Source organism: Pollachius pollachius (assembly GCF_949987615.1).
Source record: "Pollachius pollachius genome assembly, chromosome: 1".
Lineage (NCBI taxonomy): Eukaryota > Metazoa > Chordata > Actinopteri > Gadiformes > Gadidae > Pollachius > Pollachius pollachius.
In genome coordinates, this window is record NC_136934.1 from 36601139 (window position 1) to 36622795 (window position 21657).

General features: G+C 42.4%; 1 protein-coding gene across 3 annotated transcripts in view; it reads right to left on the reverse strand.

Moving 5' to 3' along the window:
- The window catches only part of mef2d (myocyte enhancer factor 2d), a 58726-nt gene extending 58097 nt beyond the window's left edge, over positions 1-629 (reverse strand). For all 3 annotated transcript variants that reach the window (XM_079747821.1, XM_079747820.1, XM_079747819.1), the window contains exon 1: positions 422-629. The gene's annotated coding sequence lies outside the window, so the exon portion shown is untranslated. The remainder of the gene's footprint in view (positions 1-421) is intronic.
- Between the last annotated feature and the right edge of the window lie 21028 nt (positions 630-21657).

A 21657-nucleotide genomic window follows, 5' to 3' on the forward strand; every position in this document is an offset into this window, starting at 1 on the left:
AAATCCATTTAACGAAATGAAGAGAAATGGCATCAAAACCTAAGTGACACTTGCCATAAATCGTGTGGACAGTTTCTAATGGACTGTCAGGACTGTTGCGCACATGAAACACGACAGCGCGTTGTGCCGCAGGCTATAACGCGTCCCCGCGTAAAGTCTATGGAATACGGCTGTAGCCGCGATAAAAAACTATGTTTATATGATAAGGAGGTTGTAACTTGGCCAACTGCAACACGGCGTATCCCTGACAATACTGAAAGAGGCGAAGCCCCGGACGAGTTGCGAATATCCCAAGACTGCATCATCAACTGTCTCAAAACGTATTAAATACAACAACACAGCCACGATAATACGCTCGAATAGGCAACAAGAAACACGAAGGTAAAAATGATCAACACAAGCTTGTAAAGAAGTGACTTACCAAGCAGCACTGTATCCACATCTGTTTGGAGACAGGAGATTTCAACGATTTACACCTATACGTATGTAAAATGTACAGAGTTGGTACAACGTGACCACAAACTCTCTAGAGTCACAAAGTCACTAGGCTGTCAATAAAATAAAATATTTCCTCTTGACGTAGAGGGTAACTATTTAGTTATATGGCAAATGATACACTGTAAATGGTGTCTAATCTATCCGGAGTGGCATTGCTTTATGATTGACATGTGCCGGACCAATAGGCGTGTGCTGCTCACGTTGCTTAACCAATCAAGACATCAGCGGCGAGTACGCGGAGTAGGAAGGACTGATGGCGACATCATGTGTTAATAGTGTATATCCCTCCGCTTCTCATGTTTTGAAAGCTTTAGATCTTCTATTCCTGTTTGTTAAAGTTTGTTTTTCGTAAATGAAATCGCTCTCTGTTATAGTTATATTCTTAATATCAGTGTGCAATGGTGTTACTAGTTTGTTAAGGAATTTGAATAAAATAAATGCAAGGATAATTTTAATCATAAAATCATAAAAAATATGGTGACAATGTCAACATCGTAATTGTCTCGAGATACAAAACTTGTGTTAAGGAGTCACTAATGTAAATTAAGATCCCCCCGATTGAACCTTAGTAAGTAGCCAGTAGGCATATAGCTACATTTAATTTCTAAAGACGCACAAGCCTAAACCATTTATATGTAAATCGAACTATTCATAGCTCTGAATTTAATAAAAAATATCATAAGAAATAACACATTCAGTGTCAGCAATATATAATCATTAAATTGGAAAACTATTAATGTTTAATTTGAGATAAACGGGAGTCCACGCAGAACGCCCTACTTTGTCTGTTGCAACCGGCGGAAGAACATGGTGTTTTCAGTGAGTCTGGTAGTAAGTGTTCTCGGACACAGCCTGCCGGAGCGCATGGCTCTTGACGCCGTGTTTTAATTACTGTTTACTTTCATTACTTTTATACTCACATTTGTCAACTTTAGTAGATGACGAAATGTGAACACAACCACTGTTTCGGTTACATTCTATACACTTTCACGGCGGGTCAGCCGTCCACTACGTCACTTTTCATCGGTCAAGAACAATTGGTTTGGCTTGGAGATTTAAAGTCGTAGTCAACTGAAAGGCAGTGTTGTTTTTTTGTGCAATCAGTGTTTTCTGTGCATGCGAATTACCTCTCATGTCAGCTTTTGACAAATATTGTTCTGGGCTCCGTTCTGACCTTATTCACTATACCTACTAAGTGTTAACAACTCTGATGTATCACTCTGTTGTAAAATCTCTATAAAGCAGACCCAGTTAACGCACAGCAATAGCAACGACAACACATGTTGTTTGTTGGTATACACTCTTTGTGTATTTCGTATGAGTGAGTCCAGTGTGTGGTCTCCTGTCAGGTGTCCATGTTCAGTGTCAGGGTTTCTAAGTTGTGCAACACGTGGAGAGACCACCTGCACAATGGAGTCGACTGACAGCTGAGCACTCTGCGAGCCCTTTATCACACACTGCAGCCTCGTGGTCCGCCAAATGACCAGTAAGCAATGGGGGGGGGGTTCACATGGAAAGAGACGGGGTGCTGCGGCGGAGCGAGAGTGGGAGAGAGAGAGAGAGAGAGAGAGAGAGAGAGAGAGATTACGCAGTGTGTTTCACGCTCTACGTAAGGAGCTTATGCGTTGGGGTTTGGATACAAACAGATGGGGAGAACTTCCTGCATGGACACTCCCCCCCACCCCCCAGATGGAGGGTCCGGCAGTCAGTTGCTGACCCCCCCCCCCCCCCCCCCCCCCCCAGAGTCAACTCACTACTGCAGGATCTTAATGAAAACATACACCCACAAGAGCAGTCTAATCTTCATGGGGGATATTGAACTAAAGTTGTTGGTGCCTGTAGCTATACCACTTCTCTGGCTCCCAGGCCAGAGAAGTGGTATAGGAATGTAATACAAGCCATGGAACTGTTACCTATTGGTTTGAATATGAAGCTTGGTGTTTTTTTCTGGATCAGGTACGTGGTTCCAAAAGGTGCCATCTGGGAATAGTAAAGTACATCCAAATTGGATGTTTTATCTTTGCTTTTTCTTGATTCATCCCCTCCTCAAGGGAGAGCGTTGTGAGATGAACTGATATTTGGATTGTGGTGTAGACCTACCACAAAACTAAACACAGCTGTCTTACAATACTTATTCTGGCCAATCCAACCTTTTTTGATGGCAAGGGACACACACACACACACACACACACACACACACACACACACACACACACACACACACACACACACACACACACACACACACTAACAGCCCGCACACAAACTTAAAAAGTGATTTGACTTTAAAAATGCTTAATTTACTTCTTTTTTGTCCAAACAACATTTTTATCTTACTACTACTTCTGAAATCTCCCTCTTCCTCCAATTCCACTGGTTCTCTCTCATTCTCTCTATCTCTCTCTCTTTCTGATTCTCTCTCTGTCTCTCTCCAAAAGAAAACCACTCACTAAGAGATACTCCTTATCTAACAGTTAGCCCTGCTCATATACATGATGTTCCTCTTACTAGATAACCCAGCTTCCTGTGAGGCAAGAGGAGAGCTTTCCAGGGATCAATAAAGTGTGATATTATATTATATGAGCGCCCCTGACTAACTGCTCTAACCCTCTAGATAAGGTAGCTTTGCTTATTTCATTGAATGTAGTTCAAATGGTCTATTTGTTATTGAAATGGGGCCATTTGTTTCATTTTATAATCAATATTGGAGCTTAATAGTAGCCCTATTTACATATGTTATAGTTTGTTTCCAAGTATCCTTTGTTCTTTTGTTTGTCCTTCCTTATCCTTTGTAGACCTACTACCCTTTATACAATGAGACCCGATTTCTATAAAAAAGGGGGATGGCATTTTTTTCAAAGAAATTACGGTTTTGTCGCCCCCTGTTGTAAAGAAAACGACCTAACAGCAACTTTTATTTTTTTTTTTATCCCATGTATAAACGCAGAAACATATTTAAGTTTCGTTAACGAGTAAAAAAAATATGTTGGCTGGGCCTTAGTAAAACATTATGGTACTATAATGGCCCAAAAGTTGCCCCAAGGTACTTTTTGTCTGTAATTAAGTTACGTCGTAATTTAGGTGCTCGTAGACATGACAAGGTTTTAATGAAGAGATGAGTCACCAATGTAACAACATCCATTTAACGAATCACCTGCTGGTTTTCAATGAATGCGGGATCACTTGTTTTTTAGACCATGTTTTCGGTTCCTATGCCTCCATCTCCAACCAAGTAGGAGTTGGACCACTACAAACGTTGTTTATTACTTTTTTGGGAAGAAAAATACACCCAAAAAAAGTGTTTTCATTTTTTTTGGCATATACATTAAAATTCCAACTCATATTGTGAAGATACCTAGAGAATATCAACCATTTATTTTTTAATTATCTTTTAGACTCATTTCTTATTTATACTACTGTCCTGTACTTTATGCTGTGTCGCCCAAATGTACTGTCTATGCTTATTAAAGTTCCTTGGTCTTATCTTTGTCTTTTCTTATCAGAGATGATACATAACTGCAAGTATTAGTCCCCCTACACAGGCTTCCCTCAGTGGAATGCATGGAAGGCCCGAAGTGTGAAATCCTGTTACATCATCCTCTGCGTCACGCTATTCCCCTGAGATTCATTTAAATCAGATTGGAGACATTAACAATATTCAAACACATGAGATTCATTTAAATCAGATTGGAGACATTAACAATATTCAAACACATACACAGTTCATAGCCTGCCATGCTCTTTAAATTTGCACTGTTTGCAAGATTTTCTGGAGATAAATGTAATAAAAGAATAATAAATAAATAAATAAAGATAAAGGTCAGACAGTATATTAACTCGAGTTGTCGCAAAAGTATAAAACTAAAGTCAAACTAAAACTAAACTCAAAATGAAATATTAGGTGTCATAGCAGTGTTTGTATAAGCATTTCAGATTTCCCCATTAAATTGAAGATGCAAAAGTTTTAATTACGTTGAAGAACTCAACCATTTTCACACCTTAGCTGTGAATTTTCACACAACTCCCACATTCATTTGCTCATATTTAGACAGCACCACAAACAGTTATACTGTATAGTCCTATAGTGGTGGACCCTATCTGCGTTTCTACTTGAATTGATCAATAACAACCCAGATAAGATATGTTTCCATCCCTTTTGAGATCGCTCAAAAGGTTGCAGACATCTGATATGAAGAAGAGGTGCAGACAACAGTCTCCTCATAACAGGAAACAAGTCTCAGATTACTCATTACAGCACATGCACCTATCTCTTGGATCCACTCATATGGTCTGTAGAGCTTCATATTAACACAAGAACCAAGGGCATTGGGCTCCGCTCATATTTTCTCTAGAGGACGCCAGATCATTGGGCTCCATTCATTTGGTCTTTAGAGGTCGCCGGGTCATTGGGATCCACTCATAGTGTCTTTAGAGGAGCCCAGGTCTCTGGGATCCACTTGTATGGTCTGTAGAACTCCATAATAACCTAAGAAGGTCACTGGCATACACTCAGCCCACTTTAATGTTTTGATTGGAAAATGGATTGGAATATGACCAACATGAACGATTTCGAAGTGCTATGGTGTGTATCTAAAGGGGTCTGGCGAAGCTCTGAGAAATGCTCATCAGAAGAGAATTATTGATACATGGTACAACTGCAGCTACTCACTCATATAAATACGACTTGTTTATGAGCTGTATGAGCTAACCACACACACACACACACACACACACACACACACACACACACACACACACACACACACACACACATACACATACAGACAAACACATTCAATAAAAGGAGAACAAAATACAAAGTGTTGTATACACATAATGACACACAATCACATAATATTCCGTAGATGATGTGTTTGACCTTTCATGATCAAGGCCTTCACCTTGTCCACTGCTGGCTGCTGAATGTACGATTTTTTCATGTGTCTGTCATGACAAACACGGCACGGTCTGAGACCAGACTCAGTTGTGGGGAATTAATTTGTGTTTTGTGGCCATAAACTTGTTTCTAAATGCTTATGTGCATCGAAACACACCATGCATGCTCACACATACACACACACACAACCACACACACACACACACACACACACACACACACACACACAAACACACACAAACACACACAGACACACACACACACACACACACACACACACACACACACACACACAAAAACCTACTCAACATTACACCAACACATTAGTGAAATGAAATAGTTTCATGTCTTCAGAAACTGTTCCTTCAACTGAAGGTCCGCATCAGTGGGACCAATAAGGGCCCTTGAGCCCCTCCACTAGGGCCTGTCATATCACGGAGCCCTGGATCATGCAGGCTGGATTACACTTTTAATCTAGAGAGACAGAATCCAAACGAGTCTGTCAGATGAACTTTTTCCAATCATTCAATTTGAAGTCTACTTGATAGCATGAACTTATAATGGGATGGAAAAACCCAAGCAAAGCCCTGCTGAACCACCACATCACGGCCTCCACATGTTATATCGAGCGTGTGATTTATCTGTCATCATGGAGACATCGCGGTCATTAGCCTGAACTGGTAAAAAACACAGTGTGGCTCCCATTGCCACCCATCTCAGTGCAGCGCTGCGTCCTGTATAATTCCTCTTGTAAACATCCAGTAGTGCAGTAAGTGTTTAAGCTGGCCTACCATTCCAAACATCCAGTAGTGCAGTTAGAGTAAGACGTTTTTGAGTGAAAAGTTGGAGGAAATGGAGACATAGAGGCCATTTTGATTCAATGGAGGAAATAACAATGTGAACGATGAGTGATTATGGTACTCGGTGATGATGATGATGATGAGGATGATGATGATGAGGATGATGATGATGATGATGACGAAGGCCTTAGTCGTCCTCTCCCCACCTTTCCTGGCTCTTCGTTTCTTGCTCTCTCCGCTTGCCTCCTGCCTACTTAGCCCTTTTGTGTTGACTCTTTTTCTCCCTTATATTCTTTTTATGCTGTCTGTGTCTGTCTGTGTTAAAGTTTGCATCTTTAAGTCGGGACAGTCAGTCTGTCTAGCTTTCACTTCCTCCTCCATCAGTCTCATTTGTATATCTATCTGCCTGTCGCTCTGTCCCACCCTCGTCCCCCATCTCAAGTCCCTCTTCCTCTTCTCCACTTGTTTATTGTCTTCCCCTTATCTCTTTCCCACCTGTCCTTATCAATTGTCTACCACTCTCCTCTCTCCCTCTCGCTCTCTCTCTCTCTCTCCCTTCCCCTCCTCTTCTCCTCTGAGTCAGCCAGCTGGTGAGTGTGCACAGCATGTGTGCACGAGAGGTGTGTGTGGGCGCAGCTCTCTCTCTCTCTCCTTCTCTCTCTAACTCTCTCTCTTGCATTCAACCTCTCTCTCTCTCTCTCTCTCTCTCTCTCTCCCATTCTCTGTCCCTCTCTCTTCCTCTCCTTTTCTCTATCTCCCTCCCCCTCTATCTCTCTCTCTCTCTCTCTCTCCGCTGACCCGCTGCTCCGCCGCACTCGGCTTCCGCAGCATCCCGTGCGCTGCCTAGCAACGCTCAGTGTCCATGGCGACGGAGCCAACAAACGCCCCCATCTCTCTTCAGCCCGTACCCCTGCAATTAGACGTTAAGTGTGGCAATCAACGGAGCAGAGTCACGGAAACCAGTAGCCTACGCGGTTAAAGGAAGCTCGAGAAAAACCTTGCCGTATCCAATGCTATCCAACCGTCCTGAGAACCAAGCTAATGTTATTGAATGAGAGAGAGGGCGAGAGAGCGAGGGAGAGACGGATTTCATTTTTAATAAGTGAAGAATACAGTAATATATTTATTAAAGTTTAATTGTGATTTCGTTTCAGAAAATACCATAAACAAAACAATGTATTTCTTGTTATAAGAAGCTGCATACAAAATATTTGTCTGTGTCTGTATGTAGTAGGCCTACTCATCCCTGAAAGTGGGACGAATTTCATTAAACTTTCCAATGAAAAGTATGTTATTAATGAGCTCAGCCGATGTTTTATTTGTTGATCTTATATCTTTGGTGATATTTATTCTGAATTATTCAGTAAACGGTATCACTTCCGATGGGCCTTCTTAACTGCAGCAGAACACATCGGCCAGAAGGTGGCAGTATTGCACAAATAGACAAAACCGTATGCCTGCTGTGGCAATACATGTCATGATTACAGTAACACCAAACTTTAGTCAACTTCATACTTCCTAAATGTTTCTTTCATTCCTTTCTTTAAGCTCCTAAAAGCGTTTTCTTCGTCTCTCATTTCTTTAAACAATGAAACAAGAAACATTTGCAATGCAAACACAACAACCCACTAATCATTAAGTCAATTTGGAAAGACGGATAGAAACATTGATTAGATATAGTTCAATACAATTAGAAGGCGCGCAGATAATTTAGATATGTATGCACGTTGACATTAAGTGATTTAATGTCAATATACAGTTCAGACATTACAGTAAAGTACAATATAGCTCAGTCATTTTAAATCATGAACAAAATTGCATGGGATCTATAGTTACCCACTTGGATGTAGTACTGTTACACACTCTGAGATGTAATATAATGTAGTAAATATTACAGGCCACGAGAGGGCGACACCAATCCATAAAAACGGCAGAGACTCAAAGACTGTAAGGCCCTTGTTGCTGATGTTGGGCCTGCGTAGACGTGTGTGCGTGTGTGTGTGTGTGTGTGTGTGTGTGTGTGTGTGTGTGTGTGTGTGTGTGTGTGTGTGTGTGTGTGAATAATAAACAATTATTCACGTTTTTGACATTCATGCTTAGCCAACGTAAAGTAATTTACCTGACCATAACCTTTTTGCTTTCAGGTTTAATTGCAGTACGTTTCTATAATGTATGTGCTAAGGGTTTGAGTTGTGAAGGATAAAAATCATTTTAATATTTCGCTTTGCCGCATGTTAATCCATAACCTGAAAGTAACGGTTAACATAAAGTCAAAGGTCTTATTCTCAAACCACTCCGTTGAGTGGTGGTATATCTAACAATGCATAAGGGTACAATATAGTTTACGATATGTCCAGTTAAGTTATAATAGGCTATCCAACATATCCCATGCTGTCTATTTCTTTAAGGCATGAGTATATTGAGTATAAGAGAGAGGTAAAGGGGTCGCGTGCACGGTGCACGCAGCGGATGTGCCACGTCATCGCCATGGCTGAAGGTAGGCCGAAGGTAGGCCACGATCTCTCGGGGGGGGGGGGGGGCACGTGGTTATTCCCCGCCTTCCTCCCGATTAGCGTGTGAACAGCGGGGCTTGTCCCTCCGCCAACCGGGGCCCTTTTCTCCCTTCTCCTCTTTGGAAGACCGCCTGCGCCTGGAATTTAGAGCCCTCTCACTTTTAATTTATGCGCATATTAATTGCACGCCATTGTGTTTCCCACCGTGGGATACAGCATGCAAATGTAGCGTGCATTCTGTGTACGGCTCCGTCTCCTTCACCCATTATCCGCCACGGACAGGTTTTTTTTTCTTCTTTCTCACCAGTTTAATGACTACATATGGCTGGGCTAAGCTTTTAATTTAGAATTAAAAGGAAAAAAGTTTAAAAATAAAAGTTTGTAATATAAGTAGCCTACTACAAATTAAATTGTGAATGGTAAAAATAAAAAATAGGCCTATAATAAAAACAAAATAAAACATGGTATTTAAACTATAGGCATAGCCTACTTAACTATATAAGAGATTGATTGGATTATTGGAAAAGTGTTTTATGGTATATTAGTGCAATAAGTAGTTTAAAAACATTCCCCCTACCCCATAAATGCCTAAATAGCATTAAAAACACACTTTTGGAAAATATCTTCTTTACAGTGGCATTTCACACAAAACTGCATTAAATGTAGATGTTAATACACACTACTTGATTAAGGTACTTAAATGTTTCTACGTGCAAGAAGTTAAGCAGAATAGACCTACATTATGAAAATAAGAAAATGTAGAAGTCGTATTCGTTTCATTCATTCAAACCCAAATGGGGGAACTCATGACGTAAGAGGATCTGAAATCAGGTTGAGATGCGAATATTAAATGTAGGCCTAAAAACCACACGCTCAATCACATTCCTATTTGATGGAGCTAAAGTAGAACGAGTGAGATGATCTGTAAACAAGCCAGCATGCAAGTAGGCTATGTTCTAGATTCAGGATTTTTTCTCAGCAAAATTCCCCGGGCAGCAAAGACCATCCCGCTCCCTGAAGATTCATGGCAGCGGCCTTGGTAATTCGCTTAATTAATATTCACGTTGGCAGCACAATGTGCCAACATTTCCGATTAACGTTAGATTTCGCTCAACAGTACATACGGTTATAGGCTATTGATAATTTATTAAAGAAGAGGTTATATAAATAAAGTGCAGGAAAATATTGACAAAATGGTTGTATCACAGCCACATTATCTAAATGAACTGGAAACCTTTGGAGACGTGTATCAGGCCTGGATGAAGCCAAACTAAAACGATCACCCGAATCAACCATTGAATACATTTGAAGATGGACGGAGAACGACGGGAGAACAAAACAGAACGAGGGAATCAAGAGGAAAATACCAATTTCAGACATATTATAGCTTGGAGATTTCAGCACGAGTTGGTGGACAGCGCCAGAAATAGTGTCTTTACCTGCCACGTGGGCAGATAGACCTGCCAGCATCTGCGCACTCTCTCTCTCTCTCTCACACACACACACACACACACACACACACACACACACACACACACACACACACACACACACACACACACACACACACACACACACACACAGACACGTGTGTACGCACGCAGTGATTAAGGGGTAATATGTGAAAACAATCAAGCCAATATGGTAGCCAGACGGAAATATTGGATATTTAATCCTATAATAATGGTAGCGTTCAGTTTAGAAATCCGGTCCCATTGTTTAAAATCTTAACTCCAGTGTTCTCCATGACATGAATCAGATAACACGGGGTATTTGTAAAATCCAGATTAATGTTTTAATCCCATCAAACTCCATATGCTCCCATATCAAGGATGTAATGATCACAATCGGTTTACATAAGAATGTCTGCGCGACAAAACAACTCGTCCGCTTTTCTTCCATTTCCTTTTGAAATATTAAGGGAAGGTGAACATCTTACTAGCAAATTAAAGTTTTCGGTACATTTTTATAAAAATGTAACTTAGGCTATTTCCTGAAATTATTATCAGAAAATGTGTGGAACTGTATCGTGCAAAGCTATTTCTGGCAATATTTTTTTTTTTTAGCAAAAGATGGAAAGATGGACCGACAGACAGATAAACCGATGGACTGCTGAAGCCCTTATTCAATCCTTTTTCTTTAATTTTTACTAACTGAAGTCAAACATATATAAATACAAATGTGAATATGAATGATTGCAAATACATTGTATTTCGAAATACCGGTACATATATGGACACACACACAAGCACACACCCGCTCGCACGCTGGAACTCACTCTTGTTCTCCTACAGAATGAATAAGTGAGGGCCTCATCCGGCCGTCATCCTGAAATGTGCTCGCGCCCTGGCACGTATGGGCCCACACGGTGAGCCTCTCTTTGCATGCCATCGTACCAGGGCCTCACTGCAATCCTATTATGGATGCATTAATTAAGCAATTAATTTTGCATTACGCATCACTTCATCATTCCCATGGATTCCGCAGAGATGAATCAGAGAGAGAGAGAGAGAGAGAGAGAGAGAGAGAGAGAGGGAGAGAGAGCGGGGGAGAGAGAGAAAGAGAGATAGATTGATAGAGTGGGAGATAATGAGAGACAGAGAGAGAGGTAGAGAGAGAGAGAGAGAGAGAGAGAGAGAGAGAGAGAGAGAGAGAGAGAGAGAGAGAGAGAGAGATTTTAAGCTTCAGTTTACAGGCTGTCAACCAGAACCAGAATCATTCCGCTCATCTCCACCACTTCCATCCTCTCGGATTCCTACAGAGAGAGAGAGAGAGAGAGAGAGAGAGAGAGAGAGAGAGAGAGAGAGAGAGAAAGCGAGAGAGGTAGAGTGGGAGATAATGAGAGACAGAGAGAGAGAGGGGGGGGGGTAGAGAGAGAGGGGGGTAGAAAGAGAGAGAGGGGTAGAGAGAGGGTGAGAGATAGAGAGAGAGCGAGAGAGTGAGAGAGAGAGAGAGGGAGAGAGAGAGAGAGAAAGAGAGATAGAGTGATAGAGTGGGAGATAATGAGAGACAGAGAGAGAGAGAGAGAGAGAGAGAGAGAGAGAGAGAGAGAGAGATTTCAAGCTTCAGTTTACAGGCTGTCAACCAGAACCAGAATCATTCCGCTCATCTCCACCACTTCCATCCTCTCGGATTCCTACAGTGTTTCTGCTTGATAATGATGCACATAGGTCGGCATGGGACTGTTGCATGGCTCACAAATACATGGGGGCCTTCTGCTGTGCAGGACCTGTGTTGGTTGTACTATATGCACACACACGCACACGCACATGCAAACACACACACACGCACGCACACACGCAAACAAACACACACACGAACGCACGCACACAGACACACGCAAACAAACACAAACATGCACACACAAACACACACACATTCACAAACACACGCATACACACACACATACAAATACACACACACACATACATACACACACACACACGCCTACATATACACAAACACATGCACACACACAAGCATACACACGCACACAGGCAAACAAACACACACACATACGCACACACACCCACACACATACACACATGCACCACACACACACACAAACACACACACACACACACACACACATACACACACACACACACACGCATACACACACACACACACACACACGCACACACACACACACACAAAGTAAAAAAAAATACCTACTTTTGCATTATCATGAAAATATATACAGATACATTGAGCCTGCTAGACAAATAATGAATTCGTCAACGGATATAATCCTATAACCAGCATAGGCATGCTATCAATAGCCTACCATCTTTTCTCGTTTTGTAATCAATAACCTGTAGCAGTCGGTGTGAAAATCAGCCTTTAATTTTCACTTCTACAACATTGAGTCTCAAAAACTGTAAAATTGTATACAAGATTTAAATGTTAAACCTGATCGGCATGGGTGGCGATAAACGTGCTCCATACGCCTTTGTTTCCCCTCATGCAAATCCCCCAAGTGTTAATATGAATTTCTGACTCATTAGCATTTATGCAAATTAGTTTCTAATTGCAACCGTAATGATTCTGGCGTGGGAGATTCTGCATCCGCCATGTTTGTTAAAGCATTTGACGCAATACATTTCCGAATGGACAATCTTGTATTGTCTTAAAATACCCGCACATCTAGCAGGTGTTGTCAGGAGAGTATGTCAGGACTGTGTAGGATTGTAGCATAAAATGAGGGAACATTTATTTTTGCAGAGCCAGTTTTTCCCCGACACATTGAAAATAAAACGATCGTCGATCGTCTGGAATAAAGAGCTTTTTTTTCTTTGGTCGATTTCGATCCAAGGACTTTGCTTTGAAACAATTTCAAAGGTGAGTTAGCGATCGGGAATATGTCAATGATTTTATTCAAATAAGGTGCCGTCATCGACAAATCTTCTGTAAATACAAGAAACAATCATAGGTTATAAAATAGATATGCGTATGGAAAATTGGGCGTCTACGGGGAAGACAACGGGCCAAACTTGATCTCGCGGGGCTCCTGGATGATGGAGGAGGACGGGGTCTGTGTGGCACGGGGAGGGTCTGTGCGTGTGCGTGACGGGCTCCCATGGAGCTCTGACAATATGGGCAGATTTAGGGGACAAAAGACCCCCAGCTTTGGGTTGCAGAGCACGTCTCGGATGCTAGACTGCCAAGACAAGGGGGGCGATTTATAGGTGGAGAGGAGGAGGGGAATTAAAGTCACCTGGGTGCCAACAGTTGCCCCCACCACCGCGTTTTGCCAACCTAACTCAGGGTTGTTTTAAATAATAAGAACGTGTATATATATTTATGTATTTAAGACGTTTAAAAGACGTATAGCCTATAAAACGTGTATATATACATTACACATTGTTTTTGTCATAAACATAATGCTTTTCATTGAAGGTGCAGGGTTGCCTATGGCGTTTTGTGTTGCATCTTCCATCAACCAATTCAGATATTTTTTTGTCCAATTTATATAACATTCCGTTTTACAACATAGGTATTTTGTCGCATCTACCAAGGCCCTTAACACATCCTTGTTAGTTGCTTGCAATTTTGATTTAATTCCTAATTTAAGAATTTAGTGATTCATAATTAAATTCCACAGCAAAGTGCTGTCTATTCTGCATCTCTCCTTACGCACATCGCATTACAATGAGATTTTACTTCGCCCATACATTTTTTTCACAAGGTGAGTTGGCATGAGATGTGAAGGCTACAGGCTCCATGAACCATTATGAGCAGGCCTCACCTGCAGTTTAATTCCACCTGGTCGTCAAGGAGGTCAGACCCAATTATAATAGATAAATACACGTTGTCTGGAAGCCTGTGACGTTTCTCTGCATCATAACTCTATGTCCTTTAATGAACGTGCCTTATATTTCCAATGTTATATATCTAGTTGGTTATAAATCCAGAAGACGTTTGGAAGCATTTTTAGTGATGATGATGATGATCGTTATGCATTATCATGAGTTATTTCTTGTAATTTTATAAAAATGAAAAATGACTCACAATGAAAGGACTAAGTCCACACCTACACACATACACAAAATTGAATTGGTCTTGACGTGTTCAAAAATAAATTTGTATTTTGTATTTTTATTTGGAAGACTAGGCTTATTGCAGCATAGTAAATGTAGGACTGCTCTTAATGAACTTAATGGAAAAGTTGTTCAAGTGCTGCCCTCTGTAATTGGCCTATGCATACAACAAGCCCTACAATCAGAGCTTCACACAAGTGTGTGTGTGTGTGTGTGTGTGTGTGTGTGTGTGTGTGTGTGTGTGTGTGTGTGTGTGTGTGTGTGTGTGTGTGTCTGTGTGTGTGTGTTAATATTGGCGCACCAAGTAGGCCTAATATAAAACCACGTGAATCAACGAATGGAAACCTCGTAATGGTGTGTGTTTAAGTTCGATCGGGGCTTACAGTCGACTTGCAAAGGAACGGTCCATGAAAACCGGTGCGGGATGAAAGGGGTATGTGCGTCCATGCAACCTACATGTGCACAACCAAGTATACATATATTTCGGCATGGTGATGAACTTGGGACGTGCCAGGGGCCCGTCCGTTTCCGTGCCCATGGGTTCTCAGGCGGTGGAGTTTAGTGGGGGGGGGGGGGGGGGCTAATGGTCCCCAGACCATTAGCCACTGTCGCACGTTCATTCCCAAAAGAACTGGGTTGAGGCCTGGCTGGCGCTGGTAACCAAGCGTCGCTGAGTTTATAGAGAGGAGGAAAGAGTGCAGAAGAAGAAGAAGTAGAAGAAAAAAAGCGTTTTCTGAACGGGCCCGGGAGAGAGAAACAGTAGACGTATTTAGAATCTGATCTCCAGGAAAGCGTCCAAAATTGGGAGAGAAAGAGAAAGGAGGGAGAGCATAACATTGGCCAAGAGAACCCCGACAACAAACCAGGACTGACAAAGTTGTCTATTTGGCAGTCGCGCCTCCTATTGAGCAAGTAATTTATTCAAAGGAGATTTTTATCCCCACGATTTGATTATTATGATAATCGAGTGACCTAGACCCCCTTTCTGGCTCTTGTCTCCGGGGTCTGGACTATGCAGTGACAGTAAAAGCTGATTTGCACGGTCTCACCCCCGGCGATACGCACTGGTCACATACCGCGACTCCCGAGTATCAAAGACCGGAGAGTAAGAATGGACAATGGATCACTTGATGCAGGCCTATATGAGTATAACGCAAGTCTCGCCTTGGGGGGGGGGGGGGGGGGGGGGGGGGGGGGGGGGGCGCTTTGTGTCAAACGAATACTAGTAAACTAGGCAAGATTACAAGAACATTTTATAATCCCACATGGACCAAACTGGGGCTTGTTTAAAACGAGGCAACCCAAAAGACCCAAGAGGTTCTGAGCAGAGGAGGGATCACAGACCCCCACAGTCCATTAAAGCTCCGTTCTCAACATAATAAACATGTGGAGACACAAATTCAGCAAAAGCACAACGACAATGTGTATAGCGTGGACAAACGATGACTATGATGGTCCTCATTCTTTTTCTCTGTTTCAAAATATTATCTCAGTCTGTTTAGTCCGACGGGACCAACGGGCAGCACAGCGCCAAAAATCATAATCACAAAAATAAATAGAGGAGCATAAAGCATTTCAAACCGAGGCCCGAGAGGGTGGAGACACGACGGCTCTGGGGTGGTGTCATAAAGGGGCGGACCTTAGCGCTGCTATATGTCATTCGGCAGACATGTTTGAACTTCACATATAGGCTACATCTTAAATGCGAGCGTAAAACGGACGTCGAGCAGTTCACTTGGCTCTCCGCGGGGGGAGGCGAGAGGCGCACCCGGGATATATATTAAGTAGGCTGTATGCGATCGAGAGCCGGGGAGCCCGCGTGCGGAAAGCTGAATGGATGGCGCCAGCGCTACGTCACCGCGCGCCGCAGCCACGCAGAGCTCAAGACAGCGCGCGAGCCGAGCGCCAGGCTCTCACTCGCTCCGTTTCTCTGGACTCGCACGGTTCACTGTTTTTGGAGCGCGTACTCGCGACCGTCTTGACTCGAACAATCCCGGGGGTGAGTATGATGGCATTGATCATGTATGTTATGTGGAACGCACAGGGAAGATGGTGTGATGGAGGTATATTGAGGATGCTCGTGCATATTCCTGCCTGAAGCGTGAGAACAGATAATTCATGGAATCCGAATCACACGTCACGTATAGTCTCGGATCGGGAGCCGAACGTGGAAACAGCAGGTGCATTTGGGCAGTTCTTTAAAATGATATAGTCCTCTGAAATGGGCGACTGGGTGAGGAGATGCTCCCTATGACTACATGGTAGCGTGATGATGGAGCGGCTCTCAGGACAAACAGGCGACATATGAGGCTGTGTAGGCTACGCCATGCATCACAACCGACCCTGGAAGTCACATAATATGATATTTTTTGTAATAGTTATTCCGGAGAACGGCTCGTTTGAATACGAATAAACGAATTCACGTATAAATTGTGCGGAAATTATGTTTTACAGAAAGGTCATGCCTAGAAAGTAACAAATAGGCTGTGCGATTTCTTTCAAATGGAAAGGAAAACCTTTATTTTTCTTCGTTTATATAATTAGAGTATTTTGGGGTCATTGGGAGACACTCTGACGCAAAAGGTAGGCTGTAAGACTGGCCCGGGAAGACTTCCCAAGCGATTCCAGAAAGGCTAAAGGATATTTTCGATTTAGTAGGCTATGGGCCTTCTGGAAGCAGCCTAGGGTCAACCTTACAGGTGTTGGCTGATGGAAGAACAAAAGTGCTGTTGTGAAAGATTCTCTGCATCCCAGCTCCACAAGATTATAGTTACATATTTATTTATTTTATTTTTTTTTTACAAATGAATCTATTCGAAATGAATCTATGTGTGTGTTTGTGTTAAGCGCGAGAGTTATGAGACAATATCGCTGTGAATTACATGCGTCACACACATGAGCATTACTGAGGGGCTGAGACCATGGAGGAGCACAGACACATGGTTGAGACCATGGAGGAGCACAGACACATGGTTGAGACCATGGCCTCCCTGCACGGGCGCGCTAAACACCAGGCATATGGAGGGGGACGCACGTGTTCACGCCGACACGTTGTAACCTAGTAACGTCTTTCAGCAGTGTTTGGACGGATGCGGATTTCTGGTAAATTCGAATCAGTGATATCACACGATAATGTGAACCAGGAGTCAGAACAAGTCGTCCTTTAAAATATGAACATGTCCATGCCTATAAAAAGATGATAATAAGCTGAATGTGATTCAACCACAACGAAAGGCCCTTTTCTGACGAAACATATCACACAGACACACAGAGACACAAACACACACTAACACACACACACACGCACACACACGCACACACACGCACACACACACACACACACACACACACACACACACACACACACACACACACACACACACACACACACACACACACACACACACACAAACACACACCATACTATATCCAGCTGAATGGATTAATAGTAGGTAAAACAGCTTTTCTGTCACCATTCATACTCCCCCAAGACAGATCGGGCCTCGTTTGGATGTTGAACTTAAAACGTTTGGTACATCTGCTCTTTTCTGCATTCATCCCGCTCTTTTGTCTATATGAAAAAATTAGCCTAATCCTAATTAATTTTTGCAGGGACCCCTGGCGCGACGTTCATCTCCCGCAGCTCACGTGGCACAGGTGTGTTTACCTGATGTTTTACTACATTTACTGCCTGGACATCCCCTCTCACACACTTCAGGTCTGAAAACAAGTATTTTAGTATTTTTTTTGTCATCGTGTTTCAATATGCTACATTAAAATAGTGGACCTGCTCAGGCCTGCACTTAACCTAAAGCTTCGTTGTTCCCTGCTCAACTTTATGATAAAGTAGTGGGGAAGACAATGAAACGACCCGCAAGACTAATGGCTGAAGTTATCTTTCAGTGTCTCAAGCCGCCACATGGATGACTAAAGTTATTATAACATTGTGGTGGACATTCGACTCAAACCCCTTCTGTTCATTACTTCATTCTCGTTTATGCCACCACGCTGGATTAGGGCTTAGTGTTATTGTTTCACACGGGAAATAGCTTTTAAACAGTGTAAGCAATATACCCGATAATAACCAATAATCAAAATGTTCAAATGTTGTTAGCCTACGAGCACGAAATTGTTTTAATTCTCTAGTCTTTGGTTTACAAAATAATAACTCAGATGGTAAGCTTAAAGCCTCCTGGTATCGAGGTTTTCGATGAAAATCAAGGCTAAATTATGGCCTATTAGAGGCGCCAGAGTGTCACGTAATACTTCGTCTTGGCCAATGGCGAAGCCTGATTCGATTTGTACGAGCGGAGGGAGGGCCCTTGATGATTCATTGGGTAGTTATGCGGTCACTGACGCTGCTGGTGCACATATTACTTAGCATTGAATAAATATAAATGTATTTTTTTAATAATATTTAATAAAAAAGGAGACATCACGTTTCCAACCACAAACTACATTTAGCGTAATGTGTAATTAATATTTGGGGACTTGCACAAAAGCAAGTCGTTGAATGAAGACAGAGACTAACTTTTTTACGTAGGCCATAAATATTTATTCATTTAGTTGTCTAATACACAGTATTTAGAGATGTTAAAGGTACCCTCAAAGTTAATAAGATGTTTGAATTATTTTAGAATCAGTAGTTAATAATTAGATGTTCATAGCAAATAAACCAATTACTGGCAAGACAATAAATGGTCAAGATTGAAAATAGGCCGAAATGACATTCTAATTATTTGTCCCTTTTTCCAGTTAAAATAGTTGCCCTTTATATTTAGCCATAGAGTGCACCCGCATTTCTCTAATAATTCAAAATGCAAATTGTGTCGAAATGGTATTAGGCTACTCAGTTGGAGGCCGTTTATCATCAGCGCAGCTGATTTAATTAATTGAAGATAAAAAAACAACAAACATCAAAGCTAGAAGATTGAGAAACTACACATTTCAGGGAATGTAAAATCACAATACAAATGCTAAAATATGCACTTTTAATAATTTATTGACCTAATGATATTCTTCGGTTATCAGTGTTATTTGACGATAATGTGATGGATTATTCTACCATCTAATATAATTCATACAATTAGTCATTCTGCAATTATGAGTTGTGACTACGGCTTGTGAATTTTCTATTTGTGTGCATATGTGTTTGTGTGTGTGTGTGTGTTTGTGTGTGTGTTTGTGTGTGTGTGTGTGTGTGTGTGTGTGGAGGGTGTACATGTCTGTTTATGTAATCTCATGTTGGAAAGCAAAGGCAGAGAAGCATTCAGAGAGAGGGAGAGAAAAATATATAAATGAATAGGCAGCGATACAGAGAGGGAGAGATGGAGAGGAGATACAGAATGAGAGAGGGAGCAAAGTAGCCGAGCAGTGCTAGTCTATTTGTTGTTTGCTATTTGTTTGTTTGACTAGCATTCCTCTCAACAACCTGTGTCGTGGAAGGTCCCCAGTATCTCTCCATCTGTCCCCTGTCTATCTGTCCGTCTTCCTCCTCTCGGTCGAGCGAGCACACGCTGGCTGGTGACGCTGGAGGGTGGGTCCTGCCACAAAGGGCCATGTGGGCAGACACAGAAACCTTTACTAGACACCAGGATTTTGACGTGTGTGTTTGTGTGCGTGTGTCCCTACTGTGAATAGATGTAGGACTGCAATTGCTTGCCTGCATCATTGTCTGTATGTGTGCATTTTTTTTTTTTTTTTGTGTGTGTGTGTGTGTGTGTGTGTGTGTGTGTTTGTATGTTGGCATGCGTTTGTGTGCACCATTTAATAATAATCAAGCTGAACCAGTTCATAGGGTTTGATTATTGTTCTATGTATAAGTTATTAGCATATGACACAACATATCATTGGAGCTAATCACCCCACTATGGAGTGAACCCCAATGGAGTGAAGCTACTGCCAACTAGCCACTATACTGCCCCCAGTATAGCGAGCTCTCTTTATAGAGAGCAGTATAGTGGCCAGTTTGCGCTGGTCCTCTGGCCTCGGAGCGAAAGCCAGTTCAAACTGGTTTCTCAGCTACATTTTTGGCCAAGTTACTTGAAACAAAGTAATCCAAGAGTGTTCTAAATCAGAGTACTTACTAAGTGGTGTTACAAGTCTTAACAATAAACAAAGGAGGAATTAACCAATGTCATAACAAAAGAACAAAGGTATGATATCGTTCAATTCTGATTGACCAAATCCAATAACTGGGTGAATGTACTGAGGGGATGGAACATGTAAAGTATTAATCAGAGTGAATCATGTGTTCTCTGTCTCCAGGGCTAAATATGGTTCAAGTATTTCACCGGGAGCCAGTGAGGATGGGTAGCCGAAGGGGTTGGCTGTTATCTTTGGTTATCTAGCTGTATGAGTGGTGTACATTCTTCATAAAGCTAGATAACCGAAAGTAACAAGAATCCCATTACACTCCTGAAAAGGCATTGAGACCCCCCAGCGCGACTCAACGAACACCTCCGCCCACGGCCGCCGACTACCACCACCTGTCTCCACCATCGACATCAGCACCACCACCCACTTCCCACCCTGCACACAAAGACACTCTCTGACACACACAGCCAAGCTCCAAGCCGGAGGAAGACGTCGGCTCGAGTGGGGAGCGACCATGAAAGCCTGAGGTGAGTTGTGTTAGCTGCTTTTTAATGCTATGTGTGTCTATGTGCATGTGTACATCTGTGTGGTGTGGTTATGTGTGTGGGTGTAGGATACAATAATACCCTTGGTTATTTGCTAATCGGCAATTTCTCTGCTCTCTATTTGGCATCGATTGCCTAATATTGCATCTTATTTCGTTAAAGGTTTCATGTGAGGTTTTGATGCTATTGATAAACATTACTATAGAACCCCCTGTGCCAAATATCCTCAAAGCTCCTTATACTGACTTATAGATTAGGCTTATAGATCGATTATGGCCACGACCCTCACAACAACAGGCTAACATTAACTCCCGTAAGCCCCCTGATGATGGCTGTGCATGAGGTAGCATGCACTACCTCAGCCTCTGGTTCGTCGCATGGTCTTGGATCACAAAACCACAGTCAGCATAGCTTGCACCCCTTCACCCCAGCCAGGCTGCAGACTTTCACAAGCTGGTTAACACGTCGGCTAATCGGCAGGCCAGCCAAGGTTTTGCTCAACCGTCTGTTGTATGCAAGTGCATGAATGCAAGCTCTGTTCCTTGTGTGCTGGACATCAAAAGAACATGCAATATGAAAATCATTTGGGTGCCATTATACTGGAAGGCGCTCCATACGGTGCTATGAATTATACATATGCCCCCGCCCCCCTCCCAACTTGGATGGGATTGTGAAAGTTAAGAATGCTCCCTCCCAGTTAATCCTGGCTCCCAACTCCCCCGCAGGCTTCTAAGTGGAGAGACAAGAATTTGTTTGAGGCCAGTTTGG